This window comes from Bombina bombina, chromosome 10, assembly GCF_027579735.1.
Source record: "Bombina bombina isolate aBomBom1 chromosome 10, aBomBom1.pri, whole genome shotgun sequence".
In the NCBI taxonomy this organism is placed as follows: domain Eukaryota; kingdom Metazoa; phylum Chordata; class Amphibia; order Anura; family Bombinatoridae; genus Bombina; species Bombina bombina.
In genome coordinates, this window is record NC_069508.1 from 107574143 (window position 1) to 107592158 (window position 18016).

At 34.8% G+C, this 18016-nt stretch overlaps 1 protein-coding gene across 1 annotated transcript in view; it reads right to left on the reverse strand.

Annotated features, from left to right (window-relative positions):
* Positions 1-16174, reverse strand: part of BRINP2 (BMP/retinoic acid inducible neural specific 2) — a 379930-nt gene extending 363756 nt beyond the window's left edge. The window contains exon 1 of the mRNA XM_053693301.1: positions 15561-16174. The gene's annotated coding sequence lies outside the window, so the exon portion shown is untranslated. The remainder of the gene's footprint in view (positions 1-15560) is intronic.
* Positions 16175-18016: the final 1842 nt, after the last annotated feature.

An 18016-nucleotide genomic window follows, 5' to 3' on the forward strand; every position in this document is an offset into this window, starting at 1 on the left:
GCCCTCTAGTAATGAAAAACTATCAAACTGCATTCAGATAAGAGGCGGCCTTCAAGGTCTAAGAAATTAGCATATGAGCCTACCTTGGTTTATCTTTCAACTAAGAATACCAATAGAACAAAGCAAAATTGGTGATAAAAGGATATTGGAAAGTTGTTTAAAATTACATGCCCTGTCTGAATAATGAAAGTTTATTTTGGACTAGACTGTCCCTTTAACCACTGCAAAGGCATTAAACACATAGTTAAATACAGCTCCAAAGCACCAATGCACTTCTAGGTGCTAGCTGATTACATCTGGTGAACCAATTACAAGATGAATATTTGTGAAGCCTCAAATAGACAAGTACAGGCCAGAAAATTTCATTTCGGATGAAATTTTCGTTTCAAATATTCAATGAAATTTCCCCCTACCCGAATATTCTTTACCTGCACTATTCGATTTTTCTTTAGCTTAAAACAAACTGAAAATTTAATTTTGTTGAACATTTACATTCATTTATGTTAAACAAATGTAAATGTTTTAAAGCTACAGGTGAAAAGTTCACCTGTAGCTAAAAATACTTAACGCGCTCTTCTTACCAGAGCCCGGCCACGCTAACGCCTGGCTCAACACTCCAAGTTCCCACCCACAACTTGCACTAACTTTAATAAGAGGCTCACTGCTGGCCGGGGCTCTTGCAAAATAAGGAGTGGGTTAGCATGCTCTCCAGTGCGTTAAAGGGACAGTCTAGCCCAAAATAAACTTTTATGATTCAGATAGAACATGCAATTTTAAACAACTTTCCAATTTACTTTTATCATCAAATTTTCTTTGTTCTCTTGGTATTCTTAGTTGACAGCTAAACCTAGGTAGGCTCCTATGCTAATTTGTAAGCCCCTGAAAGCCGTCTCTTTTGTCTGTGCATTTTGACAGTTTATCACAGCTAGAGGGTGTGCCACATATATAATATTGTGCTCATGCCCCTGGAGATACCTAGGAGTCAGCACTGATTGGCTAAAATGCAAGTCTGTCAAAAGAAGTAAAATATTATCTATCTTTTTAAACAATAAAAATTCTGGAGTAGACCGTCCCTTTAAGGTAAGTATTTAACCCTTATAAACAAAATGGTAATTTAAGCTGTACCAGTGAACAGCTTTCCCCAAAAAACTGTTAGATATATAGCGGGGGGGGGGGGGAAAGGGGGGTATGGACAGCGCAAAAAGAGCTTAAAAATTACCACAACCAAAATAAATGAGAAATTTCACCCTTTTTTTCTATTTATATAACCTGATAAAAACTAATTTTCACAACCTCACATGCAAAACATTTAAAGAGACAGTAAAGTAAAAGTGAAGTAAAATGTAAACTTTCATGAATCAGAGAATACAACTTTAAGCCACTTTCTAATTTACTTCTATTATCTAATTTGCTTTTTTCTCGTGGTATCTTTTGTTGAAAAGGATATCTAGGTAGGCTCAGGAGCAGCAATACTCACCCAGTGTGTTCAGCTAGCTCCCAGAAGCGCATTGCTGCCTTTTAACAAAGGATATGAATAGAATGACACAAATTTAAAGGTAAAAGTCAGTTGGAAAGTTAGTTAGAATGGCTTGTTCTGTCTGAATCATGAAAGAAAAAAATTGAGGTTTTGTGTCCCTTTAATGTTCAGGTTCTAGCTAAAAACATTTTTTTTTCCAACCTCTGAATATTCTTGTGACAACCTAATTGAAAATCCCTATTTCATAGTTTTTGTTTTGTTTTCTTGTGATAACCAACTCAAAAGCAAAAAAAGCAACAACTAAAAACCCTCAGAAATTGATTCTGAGATTTTATTGACTAACATGAATAGCTTTAGATGCAGAACAGATAGAAGAAATGAGTACAAAGAGATCCAAACCGCTTTACAATCTTTACCAGGTATTTGAAATCCAGGCCCAAGTGATTTTGAAACTTGAGGTCACTTCAATCCATTTGAAAACGATTAGAGAAGAAAAGACAGTTATTGTGTGTGTTGTTTCCAGGGCTATGCACCGTGTTAACATCACAACTATTTTGACTGAGAGAATTTGACAGTGTTAGCAAACTCCCTCAGGAAACACTTTCCTAACAGCTTTTTGCATGAATTTCAAACTTTTCTAATTCAACAACCTTAACCTCTTGAAACCCGTGTTTGGCATTTCACATTATCAATAAAGCATAATGTACACAATGGTGTCCTGTTTCTAGGGATGGGCGAATGTGTTTAAATCCGAATTCGAATGTTAGAACGAATGTTATTGTAGAAATTCAATTTACATAATAGAACGTTGATAAGAATGAATATTCTTCAAAATTCGATTTTCGAATGTTATTTACAGTTTTCGAATGTCACATTCGAATTCGAATGTCACATTCGAATTCGAATGTTACATTTGAATATCACATTCGAATTCGAATATTACATTTATAAAACACAATTGTAGACTAGAAACACTATTTTGAATGTCACATTCGAATCGAATGTCACATTCGAATTTGAATATTACATTTATAAAACACAGTATTAGGCTAGAAATACTATTTCGAATGTCACATTTGAATCGAATATCACATTTAAAACACAGTATTAGACTAGAAATACTATTTCAAATTTGAATATTACATTTATTAAACACAGTTGTAGACTAGAAATACTATTTCAAATTTGAATGTCACATTTGAATTTGAATGTCACATTCGAATTCGAACATTACATTTAGAAACTGAATGAATACATAGCTAAACATTCTATTATTCAAACAAATATTTTCGAATTTTATTGAAAAATTCGAAAACGAAAATTCGAAAATAGAATGTTAGAATGCTATATAAACATTCAAAATTCGATTTGAACGAACAAATGTATCAAAATTCATTTTAAATTTCGAATTTTTAGAAACATTCACCCATCCCTACCTGTTTCATAAAAAAGTTAAACATATAAAGCAAATGACACTATCAAACTGTTGTTTAACTGCAATATGATCTTTAGAATGCACATTTATGATGGCAATTAAGTGTTTGGTTTTAAAAAAATACAACCATGATTTATTTCTTCTACTCTCTCCCTCTCTCCCCCCTCTCTCTCTCTCTCTCTCTCCTCCCATTTTCTCTCTCTCCTCCCATTTTTTTTTCTCTCTCATCCCATTTCCTCTATTTCTCTCTCTCTCTCTCTCTCTCTCTCTCTCTCTCTCTCTCTCTCTTTCTCCTCCAATTTTCTCTCTCCTCCCATTCTCTCTCTCTCTCTCTCTCTCTCTCCTCCCATTTTCCTCCCATGTTCTCTCTTTCTTTCTTTCTTTCTTTCTTTCTTTCTTTCTTTCTTTCTTTCTTTCTTTCTTTTTCTCTCTTCCCATGCTCTTTCTCTCTCTCTCTCTCTCTCTCTCTCTCTCTCTCTCCTCCCATTTTCTTTCTCTCTCCTCCCATTTTCTCTCTCTCCTCCTATTTTTTTTCTCTCTCTCATCCCATTTCCTCTATTTCTCTCTCTCTCTCTCCTCTCTCTCTCTCTTTCTCCTCCAATTTTCTCTCTCTCCTCCCATTCTCTCTCTCTCCTTCTTTCTCTCTCTCTCCTCCCATTTTCCTCCCATGTTCTCTCTTTCTTTCTTTCTTTCTTTCTTTCTTTTTTTTCTTTCTCTCTCTCCTCCCATTCTCTCTCTCTCTCCTCCCATTCTCTCTCTCTCTCCTTATATATATATATATATATATATATATATATATATATATATAGCTCTCTCTTTCTCTTTGTCTCTTTCTCTTTTGCTCTCTCTCTCTTTCTCTCTCTGTCTCTTTCTCTATTTCTATTGCTCTCTCTCTATTTCTATTGCTCTCTCTCTCTCTCTCTCTCTCTTTCTCTCTTTCTCTCTCTCTCTTGAAACAACTGTATATCCAGACCAGGAGCCCACATAAAGGATAGGGAGAGTAAGGAAACACCCTATCTCTGTCCTATCATTCTAATGATAAAAAATGACATCTTATTTATTATTGACAGCATCACGCTATGAGGTAGAAAAGTTTATCTAATAATAAAAATACTATGGGGATTTTTGTAACTATATAATTGTATATGTTTTCTAAAGGACTGTGAAGGTCCTCTGTAAAAGGATTAAACACACTAAAAAAGTCCAGGTCGGGAACCATGCAGCTCATGGATGGTTAGCCAATGAGGAAGGGCAGTCACATATAGTTGCCAAGCAACAGACATTTTGTCTTTGCATTAGACTGTCCCTTTAGCTCAGCTCCATATGATAGCATAGAAATAAAGAAACATGTGAAAGGGGTATTTTTTTTAGAATATGAATGTCAAAATTGAACTTCCATTACTTAAAAAAATCCAATTTACTACCATCATCAAATGTACATTAAGGATCAATAAAGTAAAAATTAAACTTTCATGATTGAGATAAAACATGCAATTAAAAAAAAAATCTACTGTACTTCCATTATCAAAATGTGCACATTCTTTTTATATGCATAATCTCAGAGGCTCTAACTCCTACTCACCATGTTCAAAACTGAACAGTATATACGTAGATGCCTTTTGTGATTGGCTGATAGCTTTCACATGATACAGGGAGGGAAAATTGGATTACCTTTGAAATTTGCCAGAAAATATTCTACTACCTATTTCAAATTCAAAATTAGTGCTATTGCATTGCCTTTTTTTTCTTTTCTATTTTATTGAGGAAAGCAAAAAGGATGCATCACGTAAAAGGTTATCAATAAAATGTGTAAACATTATGTTCATTCATATGTAAGATTTTCTCATATGACAAGTGTACATGGCAAAGAGAAAAAAAGTCATTATGGAAACCATGATAATTGAAAGAGTCCATATACGTTCAATTTGTTCAGAAGGTCGATGTTATCTCCCTCCAAGTTGACTATGATATTCAAAGATGTGAATGTATTTAGTGACCGCTATGAAAAATGTGTGTCAATGATGGAAAAGTCTCCTGAAATTCCAGTTTTATAAAACAATTATTTATAACTTACATGAACAAACATAAACATTACATAAACTAATGGAATCAGCAATGTGTTACAAAGGAAAAGTACTGAGAATCGTTTGTGCTGAAAAGAGTGGGATAGGTAGGGAGGAAGGGAGATAGTGGGAAGAAAATTTTTTTGTATATTGAAGCCCATTTTCCTCGTAAGGAGGCGGTAAGTAGGAGTTCTTTTTTAGCAAAGGGCAAGAATATTTGTCGTTGTAATGTGGGTGTAAGTGTCAGGAGGAATTCTTCCCATTTCAACAAAAAAGGCTGTAGTCTATGTGCGATGTTGAGTTTCACATCAAATTGCCCAGTGTATAGTTGTTTCTAGAGCTTATGCTTAAATTGAGTAACAGTTGGGGCATTTCTAACTGTCCAAAAACATAAGATACAGTTTCTAGCTACTAGCATAAAAAGAGTGAGTAGGTAATGATATTTGTTGGGTATTCTATCCCATTCTATCCCATTTGAATAGACATATCTGCTCTATCTGTAAGATAACTTTGATTCCTAGGGTCCTTTGTATCCAGTACTGTAGCTGTTAGCAAAATTGTTGGACCAGAGGGCAATGGGTAAAATAGTGAAAGGTGGCTTCATAACCACATTTAACGCATCTATTTGGCAGCGTGGGTCTCCATTTAGAAAGCATTTATGGGTGATATAGTCTAGGTGTAGCAATTTGTGCTGCAAGAGTGGCCTTTTAAGTCAATTCCAAACTTTTCTGGATTTCTAGGGAGATATCTTAAAGGGTCAGTAAACCTTAAAAATAATGTTATATAATTCTGCACATAGTTCAGAATTATATAACATTATATTAGCTAAACTTTGTAAATCATAATATTCACTTTTTATTTGGTAAAAATACTGCTGTTTTACAGACCCACTCTCTGTACTCTGCTGAGCGGGTCTGTTGTTTTTACTGAGCGCATCGGGCCAGCTGTACAGTCAGACAGAGCAGGAGCGAGCTACACTGTGTCTAATGGCGCGGTCGGGCCGGGCTGTGACTATACAGCTGGCCCGATGCACTCAGTAAAAACAACAGACCCGCTCAACAGAGTACAGAGAGTGGGTCTGTAATACAGCGGTATTTTTACAAAATAAAAAGTGAATATTATGATTTACAAAGTTTGGCTAATATAATGTTGTATAATTCTGCACTATGTGTAGAATTATATAACATTATTTTTAAGGTTTACTGTCCCTTTAAGGGATCAAAGTGTGTCATCTATTTTTAATTGACACACATACCCCAGCTGTGGTTCTACGTAAAAGAGTCTGATAAACCTGATAAAGAGAAGCTACCCATTTTAAAGGTCATCTGGGATATGATAAAGGGGGGGGGGGTTTATTCCAAAAATTTGGATCAGCTGCTTTGAGATAGCATTGTCTTTTTATTGTTTATTGGTCGATTATTTAAGTTTTGTTCTCTTGGTATACTATGGGTTTGCAATGTTGTATATTGTTGCAAATACTCTTGCCATATGGGGCTTATGACACCACTTTTAAGCATATCTAGTAAGCTCCTTAACGGGACATGATACCCAAATGTTGAAGCACATTAAAGTGATGCAGCATAGCTGTAAAAAGTAGAATAGAAAATATCACCTGAACATATTTATGTAAAAAAGGAAGATATTTTACATAAAATGTCCTAAGTATTTACAACCCACTGTAAAGAAACTTTAAGCAGCCAGTCAGGATGCTTGTCCCAGGACAAGCTAGGGAGTGTGCAGCTGGCATGTGCAGACACAGTTATGTTATTTTCCTATTCACTTTAAAGAGACATGAAACCCCAAATTTTTCTTTTATGTTTCAGATAGAGAATACAATTTTAAACAACTTTCTAATTTACTTCTATTATTTAATTTGCTTCCTTCTCTTGTTATCCTTTGCCGAAAGGTTTATCTAGGCAAGCTCAGGGGCAGCAGAGAACCTAGGTTCTTGCTGTTGATTGGTGGCTGCATATATATATATATATATATATATATATATATATATATATATATTGATTGTGATTGGCTCACTCATGTGTTCAATTAGAAACGATTAGTGCATTGCTGCTCCTTCAATAAAAGAGTCTAAGGGAATGAAACAGATTATCTAATAGAAGTAAATTAGAAAGTTGTTTAAAATTGTATTCTCTATCTAAATCATGAAAGAAAATTTTTGGGTTTCATGTCTCTTTAAGTAAGTTCTATGAAATCTCATGAGATCACAGCAAAGGCAAATCATTACCTCAGCACTGCTGATGCTGATTGGCTATTGTTTTGTTGTTTTTTCAACTTGCAGCTGGACAGCAGCTGAAGTTTAACTATTTAACCTTTTAAAGCCGTTATGCCGTTCCATTCCGTCATAATTAGACTGGGCTTTAAAGCCGTTATGACGGAATGGAACGTCATAACTAACGGCTGTCCTGAAGCCTTCTGTGCTTCAGGGATTTAATCGCGGTCTGGAGGGCGTTCCTAGGATTGTAGGGACGCCCCCCAGATGCGATCCAATAATTGAAATCTCGCGATCGTATGCACGATCGCGTAGTTTCAATTTGTCTACATCGGAACAGTTGTTCCGATGTAGGCACTTTAACCCTGTCACGAAAGGGTTAAACAGCACTTACTCTGCTGAGCTGAGGAAATTTTGAGGTAAAATATCTTCCTTTTTTACACAGAAATGCTCAGGTGATATTTTTATGTCAGTTATGCTGAATCACTTTTAAGTGATTCAGCATATGAGTATTATGTCCCTTTAAATGTACATTTAACTAAAAATTTCATTTCACATAAAATACACAATTATGCATAATAAAACAACATTGTAACGTTCTTTCAATATTTATTTTGTTTGTTTTCTCCTTCCAGATAGGTTTGAGTACATTCCATGAAACGCATAACCCTGACACTTTTACATGCTGTACAGTGATTGGTTGATATGTACAGAAACTTAATTATATCTGTCCCTAACTGGTCTCAACAAAGAAAGTAAGATAAACATTTTGGAAGCTTTTCAAGGGGTGTGTACAACACCTAACAAAGCAATGGAAAATGACTTGAACATTTGTATGTAAACTATACAGGAATAAATCATATTAAATTTGCACAGTGTAAATTGTAATTTAAGTACATTGGATGTGCAAAAAAAGCATAGAAATTCATACTTATAAAGTACAAAATACAAAACCTGATAATTGTTTTTGCAAATAATAGGCTGAATTTGGGAGTTCCATGCGCGTGTAGGAAATTGTCTATCAAATCCCAGGGTAATTCTGTAAAGATTTTTGCACTGCAGATCTCACAGTTTATGCTCGCCAGTAAGAAGGTGATGTGCTTTTCTCAAAACACTCAAAATACTTAAAGGGACAGTCAACACCAGAATTTTTGTTTTTTTAAAAGATAGATAATCCCTTAATTACCAATTCCCCAGTTTTGCATAACCAACACAGTTACAATTATACACGTTTTACCTCTGTAATTACCTTGTATCTAAGCCTCAGCAGACTGCCCACTTATTTAAGTTCTTTTGACAGACATCCATTTTAGCCAATCAGAGCAGTCTCCATTATAAATTCACGTGCATGAGCTCAATGTTATCTATATGAAACACGTGAACTAATGCCCTCTAGTGGTGAAAAACTATCAAAATGTATTTAGATTAGAGGCGGCCTTCAAGGTCTAAGAAATTAGCATATGAACCTCCTAGGTTTAGTTTTCAACTAAGAATACCAAGAGAACAAAGCAAAATTGGTGATAAAAGTAAATTGGAAAGTTGTTTAAAATTACATGCCATATCTGAATCATGAAAGTTTTTTTTGGACTTGACTGTCCCTTTAATGCCCTAATAGAAAAACACATGCATATGAAAATAGAAGCGATTGTAAGTTGCTACACTCAGAAAGCAGAGTAATGTGATTTATATTGGCTGCAGGATTTACTTTTTAAAGTGCGCCCCCTGCTCACTGCTCTATGGAGTGGTGTCGCTTTCCAGCAAGCACTTTATAGAAGCCATCTCAACTCAAAACGCAGGGAATGCCCCTTTTTTTACAATAATTCTACCACGGCAGCCCCTGTGAGGTTCAGCGTTAAAAAACACACCTGCTATGGCGAAGTTAAAGTGCCAGAAAACATAAAAAATAATGTTAGTGCAGAATTATATAACATTATATGAATGCTAGCTTTATAGAACATAATATATCCAGTGAACTTTTATAAAAAAAAGAGGGTTTTCCAGACCCGCCCTCTGTGCTCTACTTAGCGAGTCTGGTTTTCCCTCAGAGCCCATCTGGCCAGCTGTCTAGTAACAGCCTGGCCCGACCGCGCCATTACACTCAATGCAGCTCGCTCCTGCTCCATGATAAATTAATTGTTATCACATTATTTTACACATTATACTAAAAGGGGAAATTTCACTCTACCTATAGTTCCCATTCTTTTTTTTTAATTATATGAAGGAAAACATACTTTAAGTAATTACATTATAATTTTTTTCTACTTTTCCTGTATTTAAAGGGACACTCAAGTCAAAATTAAACTTCATGATTCAGATACAGCATGCAATTTTAAACAACTTTCCAATTTACTTCCATTAAAAAAATGCGCACAGTCTTTTTATATTTACACTTTTTGAGTCACCAACTCCTACTGAGCATGTTCAAGAATTCACACATGATACAGGGGGAGTGGAAAAATACATAGAACATTTTATAGGTATTTGAGTGGAAAGGGCTCCAAAGTAAGACATACAAATGTATATATGTGAATACATTTGTATATATTTGTTTATATGTTTAGATATGAATGTAGATACATATATACACATGTATACACATATATACATAAATACACATACAGGTATATATGTATGTATGTATATATACATTATAGCCATTTCCATTCATATATCTTGTTATATACGTATACCTTTTAACCTTATAACTTTTTTTAATATTAATATGACTTATTTGCATTAAATATCGTATATATGAGTGTACCACTTTATTTTAATGTATTTATTTTGTGCTTAATGCAAATGTTTTTTAGCCTTAACCATTGAAACGAGATCTTCAATCACACTAACCTGATGACCACAAATTAAGTTTGTGCCCGAGTGGTCGTGACTCGCATTTACTTTCTACTTGTAATACGCGTGCAAGTTAACGCAGGCGTGTGGTGACATAGCAGCTATGTCACCACAAGGCGCGGTAGTTTAATATTGGGCACTAGCATTAGCATGCCACTTGTAATCTAGCCCATAATGCCTAAAATTGCTAACAGTACATTTACATAAAATATGCAAAATAAACATTTATATATATATGGGCTACTGGCAAAACTTTAAAAAAAAAAAAAACTATTCCAGTATGTGAGTAGGAGGACTCTGCACAGAAAGTGATAACAGCTTAACACTGTTAGGACATTCCATGACATCCTAACATTGCTGGGCTTTAATGCCATTAGGACGACATGGAACGTCCTACCTTATATGGCATCCTGCACCCTCCTCCTTTTAGTAAATGGAAAATTAGATTGGGGGCATGACTAGCATTGTAGGCAGTCCCTCATGATCCAATCCCAGCCGTGAAATTATCTGATCACATTGGCGATTGCGTGATTTTGTTTTTCCAGCAAGTGTTTACATCTCAATTTCATTCTGATGTTAAACACTAGTCCCCTGGCATGAAGTGGTTAACTCAGAGCACCTTGCCATTAATGATATACCTTATTTTTGCTTCTGTTAAAAAAAGGCGGTGGGAGTAGAAATGCTTCCAGCTTTCCTTCCCTAAGTGTGTGCAAAGGGCTGATAGCTTTATACACACAGTGCATCTTTCCCTACAAGCCTCATAGCACATACAAACGCCCATGGTCCCTGAACTGCAAAACAATACAATCTTTTATATGCTTTGAAAACATTTTATTTTTGCAAGTAGATCTTTGCAATTCAGTGCATAAAGGGACGTTTTAGTGCAAAAACATTGAAAATGTTTCACTATCCACACTGCAACTCTATTTGTTTAACTCCACAAAAGAGTTAAACACATTGTTAAAATCCCACTCAGGAGCAACCAAGAGCTGTTGGTTCTGAACAGGAAACTATCAATGAGCCAATTGGCAGTGCCAGTTACACGACCCCACCAATCACTCGACAGCTGCAAAACTTCCATCTCTGAGCACGTATGTAAATATGTGTTCAAGCCTTTTGTGTGGTAAAATACAAAGAGTTGCAGCGATACCAGTGCAACAATTGCATACTCTTAACAAATTAAAGCATGCAGATTAAGTGCTAGAATAAGCCTTTAATTACTTATAAATTTTGTTCATATATAAACAAATTGTTGACCTTTAAATGGACGATTTGTGAGGTTGCATGTATTTTAAAACTAAACCATGGATTTTATTTATAAAAAATAATGGTTAAAGGGACAGGAAACAAATATTTTTTCTTTCATTATTCAGATAGAGAATACAATTTTAAACAACTTTCCAATTTACTTCTATTATCTAATGTGCTTCCTTCTCTTGGTATCCTTTGTTAAAGAAACAGCAATGCACTATTGGGAGTCAGATGAATGCACTGGGTGAGCCAATAAGATGAGGCATAAATGTGCAGGCATAATTCAATAGCTCCTGTTGCTACCTAGGTATTCTTTTCAACAAAATATATCAGGAGAACAAAACAAATGAGATATTAGAAGTAAATTGGAAAGTTGTTTAAAATCACATGCCCTATCTGAATTATTTTTGAATTTCATGTCCCTTTACTACAATCTAGTATTATAAAATATAAACATAATAAACTGATATTGTTTTACAACTAAAAATATCACAATAGGTAATAAAATAAAAGGCCTTTCCTTAGATTCTGTTGTGCATCACCAGTTCTTTTATATTAATGCCCTTCAAACCTAAAGTATGTGTCTACAACTCTATCCATTAATCCAACTCTGGATTTGGCTGATAAAGAAAGCCTGACACAAAAAGATTTGGCCGATCTAGCGCTGGGAAAATGGGAAAGAGATTTAATCATTAGAGTTATTTAAAGTTCTATTTAAAACTGTCTTTATAGAAAAGAAGAAAAAAAAAATCCTCAGCCTTTTTTAATACTACAATAAAATGTGCTGGGGTGTCCAAGAGCCTTGTATTTGTTCTAATGCATAAATAATGCATTTCTGCTTTACAGTTTTATGAGATATCTCTGTGTTTATATAGATATCATGTTCCACAGTGTGGCAGAGAGGGTTATGCATTAGGGAATTACTGGTAGGGCATTGTGTAAATTAATGCTCAGTTGTAGATGTGATTGTCACTTACAATCAGTCATTATAGGGGAGTACCAAAATATTCTTTGCTGTTACATAGAGTCCAAAAAATGTTTTATACAGTTAAATGGACATTAAAGGGACAGTCAACTCAAAATGTTGTATTGTTTAAAAAGATAGATAATCCCTTTTATTAACAATTCCCCAGTTTTGCATAACCAACACTGTTATATTAATATACTTTTTAACCTCTGTGATTACCTTGTATCTAAGCCTCTTTGGACAGACCCCTGATCACATGACATTTTATGTACTCTCTATTGACTTGCATTTTAGCTGTGTTGTGCACAACCCACAGGCGTGAGCACAATGTTATCTATATGGCCAACATAAACAAGCAGCCTCCTGCTGTGAAAAGCAAATTTAATAGCATGTGATAAGAGGCTGTCTGTAGTGGCTTAGAAAGAGGTAGAAATTTAGAGGTTTAAATGTTATAAAGTATATTAAAGGGACACTGAACCCAATTTTTTTCTTTCGTGATTCAGATAGAGCATGCAATTTTAAGCAACTTTTTAAAATGTACTCCTATTATCAAATTTTCTTCATTCTCTTGCTATCTTTATTTGAAAAAGAAGGCATCTAAGCTTTTTTTTATTAGTTCAGAACTCTGGACAGCACTTTTTTTTATTGGTGGATGAATTTATCCACCAATCAGCAAGTACAACCCAGGTTGCTCACCAAAAATGGGCAGGCATCTAAACTTACATTGTTGCATTTCAAATAAAGATACAAATAGAATGAAGAAAATTTGATAATAGGAGTAAATTAAGAAAAAGTTGCTTGAAATGTCATGCTCTCTCTGAATCACGAAAGAAAAAAAATTGATTTCAGTATCCCTTTAATATAACAATGTTGGCTGTGCAAAGATGGGGAATGGGTAGTAAAGGCATTATCTTTTTAAACAATAACAATTTTAGTGTTGACTGTCCCTTTAAACCCAATTTACATATGTAATGTAAACCCAATTTACATGGTAATCAAAATGTTGCCATATATATCTGTCTATCTTAATCTTAATCAAAGATTTTTTTAGACACCCCCAGTGGCAATCAAAAAATTGAAAGAGATTATACTCCTTAAACACCATGGTCATGCTTGACTGCATTTCAATTGCATGCATGGTATAATTACCCAGAGTCTCTTTATGTCCTGTAATCAGATATTGGGCAGTGTTAAAGTTGAATGTCTCAAAGAGAAATAAGGAGACACATTGTATAAAACTTCATAGAAAAGTTTTCATTCAAATTATACTGGAATAAAATAACCTATTTTTTTTTAATTGGAGCTGTATGTCCCTTTAAGGCAAAAATAAAATGATAATTCACCAAACTCTTTTAGTTTAAAACCACAATGCCTTGTTTTTTTCCCTAAGGACAACAAGCAAAATAAAATAAATAAATGCATACAAAGATAGATAGATATATAGATATATAGATAGATAGATAGATAGATAGATAGATAGATAGATAGATAGATACTGTAGATAGAGATGTACATATTAACATTTGTCAGATATACACACATTTGAATTTGATACTTTTTTACACTTTCTCTAAACACAAACACAGCTATCTTGATATTTTGTATTCTTATTTGCTCTGTTGTAAGTGTTGTAAACAACATTTACATTTTAATGCAATCAATAAGCTATAAGGAATACTAACAATGTTTTTGCAAGATTGCACTACACTGTGTAAGAACATTTCAGAGGACAATTTTGCATAGGTCTGTTTATCAGAGGAATTTGAGACAAGAAAAGTAAGATCTGCCTATATTGTAGTGAAATAATCATAATAAACCTAATGGAAAATTCCAGGGTTATAAAGCTACAAGATGATATATACAAAACAGAATGTTAAGTGGACTGTGATTGTGACATCTTTGTACACAAATTACATTTTATAATATAGCTGTTTATCTTACACAGAAAGCTCTGTAGCATAATCTCAGAACAATTAGCTTAAATACACCCCAGTTCTTTTATAATGTTCCATGAACAACCTGTTATGAGGCCAGAGGGCATGAGGGTTGCTGTAACGTGCCCATGAGAGCGTGACAGTCTGACAGCACAGCTGTGATAGCTTTGAATTTGCCATTCATGGACAACATTAACTCATCTGTACATCCATTCAAAAAAATATATCAGAACAGCCTGCCCTGAGGGACCTTGAAAAGCAAGGAAATAAAGGTGTCATCATAAAAGCAAATGGAAAAAAAAATATATTTTATGAATTTGACCTCATGTATATTTAATGTTGAATACAGTGAATGAATTCCTTTACAAAACACATCTCCCCATATATTAGCTGTCATTTGTTTTAGCGTCTTATACCAAAGGCATTGTCTGCTGATTAAAAAGGAGTTATGGTGCTTGGAGCTGAAGGTTTTGTATTCATAGTAACTTACATTCCCATGCACTGCCATTAACAGTACAAACTTGCCTGGATGGGGTCATCAAGACCACTGGATACAATTTCTCTTGATCATAGAGGATGTATTAATATAAAAATGAATGTTTGGATCTTATAAATAAAACCACTTACATCATGCCTTTCTCATATCACTGAGGCTAAACAATCTCTAGAATTACTAACACCCATAAAATTGAATGACCCAGAAATTGGAGATGATTATTTTCACTTAAGGGACAGCTCAGCCTCCTAACTTAATACATAATATAAGTCAATGTCTCCCAGTCACATACCAAACATTATACTTTGTATTAACCTTTTAATATGTAGTTCCATAGTTCATTGGCTATGAGATTAGCCCTTCACTTCCAGAGGGTCCAGTGACTCAGTGTTTTACAGATCCAATGGGCAGTAAAGAGTTAACCATCCTCTATCCTAAGGGCTTATTAGATTTTCCTGCAGTGTATCGAGGACATAAAATCCAGCAATGAAGTGATTAATGGAGCAATGCCTTGTGGGTCTCTTTAGCAAGGAACAGGTCAATGGAGTGTTGCCCTACAGCAATATTGCAGGGGAATGGAATTTAACCCCTTGTACTGCTCTACAATGTTTGCAGCTATTTTAATATTGTAGAAACATTAGCTCTGCCCTAATCTATATACATTGTCACAACACGTTACAAATATCAGTAACAAATGTAATAAATAGACAAATGCACTTTCTTTACTAAAGTTTAGCTGAGAAACAATGCAACATTTATAGCAATTAAATGTTTACTTTGCACTCTCTGCTTTTTTTTCAGTAACAACACCCTTACTGGAATGTAATATATGCAGGTATAAAATGAGAGTAATGACTTACCAAAAGGGTAATAGCTGAGGGGCCCAAAACCACCTGGGCACTGCAAATCACATACTCATAGCTATAGAATGAATATATAAAAGTAAAGGATCCAGATGACCCCCCCTCAGCAATAGAGAGGTTGGTGCTTGTTGTTTCTGATGGAATGAAGAATGAAGTTTTTGAAAAAAAATTGTCTTCTGCAGATCAAACGTTTTTGGATCTGTTTGCCTGTGTCAATCCAAGACAAGCCCATGAATCCTTAGTCAGATGCAAGAAAGCTTCAGGTCAGAAAGTCAACTGTGGGCAGAGGGTCATGTGCAGGATGGAAAAGCAGCTCCAGCAAGCTCTATGCTTGTATCTGTATAAATACATCTTAGAAATGGGTATGTGCCAGCCCTATGCCAATAGATCTACCCATCACCGTGCAGTAGTGTGCCAGCGTTTTTATAGGATCAGGATGTGTTTGGATTCCAGGAATTGTAAGTCAAGGTTTTTATTGGTCTCCATTGTCAACAATTATTCTGTTTAACTGGTATAAATATTCATCCCTGATGAGTCTGATGGGTTTTTCAGAGTGTTTGCTTCTTTCCTGGTGTATGTTCTGTCTCTCAGCTCCTAAGTGTGTTACCTGCAGGATCACAAGCAGCATTTCAGTACGAAGTCAGTGGGATAAACTCTTCTCCCATTCCATGCCTGTTCTACAGCAACCAATCAGATACAAAGATACACCCCTATCTTTCACTGATTGGACAAAATTATCCCAAGGGTCACAATTCATTGGTTGACTTCAAGCTCTAAGGTTTAACTCTTACATTTACAGTAAAACTGAACATTATTATACAGAATTACAACAGGAGGGGGAGTCAGGTCTGCAGCTGCCTGGATTTACAAATCTATTAAATCTCTTTATTTCTAGTCAAAGTAGCAGAGTTTGAACTCATTTTCTTTCTGCAATCCCTGATCTTTAATGTAATAACAAACCCAAGAGGTAATAAATCATATAATGATTATTCAGATCAGCAAAGCTTGTTTCAACACAGGTTGTGCTATAAAAAGAAAAACCAGAATGACATTAAACCATAGCCTTTTCTGTAATATCAGAAATATGAAATATTGATGTTAAAAAGAAAAGCATACTCTGAAAATCAACGTGTACAGAATTGATGGCAGGTAAGAAAAAATAGATCATACCTCTCTGCTTACTTTCCCATATACCATTTTAAGCTTAGGTTAAAAGGACAGTGGGATCATTTGCTCTGTTTCATCTTGAAGAATATATATATATATATATATATATATATATATATATATATATATATATATATAATAAAAAAATATGTTCCAAGATTTTTTTCATTTTATCATTTGGCTGTAGAGCTGCCATCCTTGTTTTACTGAGAGTTAACAGACTGTAGACTGTTAATGTGCTGAATAAACCTACATTTGTACCTACCACTTCTGCTGAAAGGCTTTTATGTATTAATATTTCATTTCTCTAATTATCCTAGAATAGTTATGTGATAATGATGACCAGTGTAGATCTGATTGGTTGAGTCTTATTAATGATCTAAAGCTTTATCAAGGTCAGCACCAATGCCTTGGGAGTGTGGAAGAATGAAAGTTCATGAAAGGTTCAGGAACTAGCTGAGGCTTTGAAAAGAGCTTCTTCTCAGAGGTGCATTGATTCATTGAAAAGATTATATATGAGGAAAACAATAGCTATATATATATATACGTTTAATTGCCTCTTTTTTATATTCATAATAGAAAATGCAATGTAGCTGGCTCCTAAAGCCCCCCTCTCCAACAAGCTCAGCAAGTGTGTGAATGTGTGTGTGAGTGAGTGTTTGCGTGTGTGTGTGTATATACACACACACATATATATATATATACACACACACACACACATATATATATATATATATATACACACACACACACACATATATATACACACACACACACACACACATATATATATATATATATGTGTATATATATATATATACACACACACACACACATATATATGTATCTCCGTACTTCTATCCCTCTGAGGAAGAAGGCAACTTCGAAACGCGTCAGGGACGCAGTACGGTACCAACTGAGTGATTTTTATTTATTCGCTGGGCTGGTGCATTATTTGATTCGCCACTTGATGTTCTCCTATTATTGGTTTTTAACTTACCTCATATTGATTGAGGTCGCTTAGTGTGAGTGGGCTGACATCTGAGGCTTATATATGTGTATATGTTTTAATTAATAAAGGCATACTTCACTATTGTTGGGCACTTTTGTCTGTTTCCTTTTCACATATCATTGGAGACATCTGACTGGGTGGCGAAGATTCTGCACTCAACCCGGTTCTTCATAGCACATTGGATATATTGTTACTTCTACATCAGTTAATCAGCTTACGGATGACAACCTACATTGGTCCTGGAACAACATCTATACTCTGGTGATCACTTACC